The 3,372-nt window shown below is 43.8% G+C and overlaps 1 long non-coding RNA gene across 2 annotated transcripts; it reads left to right on the top strand.

The window, feature by feature from the left end:
• Positions 1–798: 798 nt before the first annotated feature.
• Positions 799–2,968, top strand: LOC115280648. Of its 2 annotated transcripts, XR_003903880.1 has the most exons (3): positions 799–1,046; positions 1,808–2,060; positions 2,657–2,968. It is a non-coding gene; the product is annotated as an uncharacterized LOC115280648 (long non-coding RNA). The 2 variants fall into 2 exon arrangements; XR_003903881.1 differs by lacking the exon at positions 1,808–2,060 and having other exon boundaries at positions 799–1,069.
• The last annotated feature ends 404 nt before the right edge of the window (positions 2,969–3,372 follow it).

Below are 3,372 nucleotides of genomic sequence, written 5' to 3'. Positions count from 1 at the left end.
TGCCTGCTATACCAAATAGCGCAAACGTAGACATTCCCATCATCAGCGCTATTCCGGGAAGTGTCGGACAGTGTCACATGTCCTGAGCTGGGGCACCCATAGACCGATGGCCCCTGGGATGATTTAATTGGCACATGATGTTTTGACTGTCATGGTTAAGTATCTGTGTGCATGTATAAGAGGCATATTATAACTCAGTTGTCAAATCTGAGTTTTCGTACATGTCGATGTTTAGGGCAAGGCAGTTAAAGTCAAAACAAAAACCAAGCAGTTTAGGAAAATATTAAATAAATCAATATTGGTTGTAATTATTTGCCGTCAACACTGAAGTAGTATATGAAGGGATGGCTGATGGTTGAAAAGTACTGAGCCAAAAGACCCCAAGAGATAGGAAGTTTAAGAAGAGGTGAAAGATGACAAAGAAATGCAGAACTAAGAGGAAGAGAGGTAAGAATATTGGAGTCAAATCCCTCTAATCTTCCAGCTTCTCTCTGGGCTGCCCAGACCATATCACATGCTACCTACCTGAGTCATAAGTAGCCAATCCATGCTCCATAGCCCCATAATCTCAGTATTCATGGCATCTCCAGGAAGTTCATTCATTATGAATGCCCTGAATATGTGGGATTTTAGAAGAGGCTTCTAGAAACACTATACAGCACCCTCAAGACTCCAGATATGAGTGTGATTTACAGATGACTCTGCAGGTCACAGGAGTGAAGATCAGGCCATTGTGACCTGCACTCCTAGCTTTCCATGTCGACAGGCCAAACCAAGTCACCATCAGCTGGGAGGGCCCCTCGCCTCTGCCTCACATGGCTCATTCCTTGAGCCAATTCCCTCCACCTTCCCGCCCCAGTTCACCAGTCATACCCCTATTCTCTGATCGCTGGACACTCTCCATATTGGAATGCAGTCTGTGACCTTGGTAACCTTGTCCCACAACCTGGTCAGAGAAAACATGGGAGGGTTGGAAGCAACACAACATCATAGTCCCTGAAGAAGAGGATACCACAGTCAATGTGGATCACTGGAAAGGACTACTGGTGAAGTTATGGGTAGGGTACAGGTAAACCGCCAGGTTTAGAATCTTGAGGCCAGTAGAAGGGGGGCACCAGGATGAATGCCAGACCTGAATGGACAAGGGAAAGGGGAGAGGCATGGCTCCTGGAAGGAGAGGACAACCTGACAGGAGTCATGATTTCAAGTTGAGGAATATTGCCAGCTCCTGATGGCCTACAGAGAGGGAGTGGGGCATAGAAGAGTGGGGAGTATGTGGAGGGGCTAAGGGAGGCGACCAGCACAATCACTCTGACTGTTCAGGTCAACCAAGCCTCATTGTCTCCTTCCCATGTTGCTGGAGAGATGTAGAGGGCCAAGAGGCCTGTGCTCCGTATGTGCCCCAGAGTCTCCATGGAGCTTCTCCTCAGAGATGGTCTCCCAGCTCTAAGGTATCAGTGACAGTGCAAACTTCCAGAAACACTGTCATATCCCATCTCTGAGAGGTTACCTTCCCAGCTCCTTCAGAGCTTGGTCACCAGACTTGGGAGATCAAGGCTTTCTCTTCCTCATTCTGGTCTAAACAGTGAACCCCTTTCCCCAAGTTCTCTGGAGGTAAAACTTCAAGACCATGTACAAGTTTAAACTATTTCAATAGCTAGTTTGGGAAAACATTCATCTCAAATTTGCCTGAACAATAAAGATATCCACGAGGTCACATCAGTGGAAGGACAAAGGTTCTTTGGATATCATGTTCTGGGTCTGTCTTCTCACTCCATCCCTCTGCCTGTGTTGGCTTTACCCACAGGCGATAGTGACATGGCCACAGCAGCTCTTGGCCTATCTGCACACAACAATGTCCAGAAGACAAAAATAGTTCTGTCCAGTAGAATGCAATCCATATAACTAATTTGTCTAACACTCACATCAAAAAAGTAAAAGGATCCAGTAATTCCACCTGAGTATTTAACCAATGGAAACGAAGACACTAATCTGAAATGATACACACACCCCCATGTTTACTGCAGCATTGTTTACGACGGTCAAGATACGGAAGCAAAGTGAGTGTCCACTGGCTGGTAAATGCATAAAGAAGAGGAATACATATGCAATGAACTATTACCTAGCAATAAAAACAAAATCTTCAAACGACATGAATGAATCTAGAGAGCATAACGCTAAGTGAAATCAGTCAGTCAGGGAAAGACAGTAACACATGATTTCACTCATACATGCAATTAAAGAAACAAAATAGACAAAGAGAAAGGAAACAAACACACACAAAAAATAGACTCTTAACTCTAGAGAACAAACTGGTGGTTACCAGAGGGGAGGTGGGTTGAAGGATGGATGAAAACGTAAAGGGGATGAAGAAGACACTTACCATGAGGAACATGGATTAGTGTAGAGTGTTGTTACATCACTGTATGGTACACATGATATTAATATAACACCGTATGTTAATTATCCTTGATTTAAAAAATAAATTAAAAAAAGAATAAAAAGAAATAGGTGAAATTAAATTTACCAAAATATATTTTCTTTAGCCCAATATATGCAAAATACCAGCATTTAATAGGAAATCAATAGTAAAAATATTAACATGAGATTTTGCATTCTTGTCTCGTACTAACTTGGAGATCTAATGTCTGTTTAGACTCGCCGTATGTCAAGTGCTCAGTAGTAACATGTGGCTGGTGGCTATCGTACTGCACAGCATGGCTCTAGAAAGTTCTCCCAGAAGAGTAAAGAAGCCCCCAGAGCACTGCTTCCTGTATCCACTGGCCCAGCGGGGCACTACCCACTTCGTGAAACAACCATTGACAGGGGAGACAATTTCCTTACATCTAACCCAGCTCATGTTGGATGCTGTGGATGAAGTTTCCCCTGAGGCAGATGAGCTACTTAATGAAGACGAGAAACAAAGAACATAAATCAAAAATCTAAAAAAAAAAAAAAAAAAAAAAAACCCACAAAAAAAAAGGAAAAGAAGTCACCTATTGGTGAGAGGTGTATTAGATTGTGGGAAACCCACCATCACTGCCCACAAGAGGTTGCCTCCTCCGCTGGGGCGCTCACTGACTCTTGGCTTGAGGGCCCATTCTATCCTTGATTTAAACTCCTTTCCCCTGAAGAGAGTGATCTGGGAGGGCCCGGGAAGGCTTTCCTCTCTGTGGGTCCTAGAAAGCTGACAGTGATGTAACAGATCCTGCCTTCCAGCTCCACCGAGATTGATTTAAGAGCTGTGTGCCTCATGGGGCTGATTGGGCCTTTTTGGGTAGAAAACTGCTTTGTCAAATAAATCTCATCTGCTGTTTAAGCAACTTTTGTGCCCTTACTATCCAAAGGATACTAAATGGGAACTCAAGTGCT

This window comes from Suricata suricatta, chromosome 16 (genome assembly GCF_006229205.1).
Source record: "Suricata suricatta isolate VVHF042 chromosome 16, meerkat_22Aug2017_6uvM2_HiC, whole genome shotgun sequence".
NCBI lineage: Eukaryota > Metazoa > Chordata > Mammalia > Carnivora > Herpestidae > Suricata > Suricata suricatta.
This window is presented reverse-complemented; position numbering and strand designations above follow the sequence as displayed.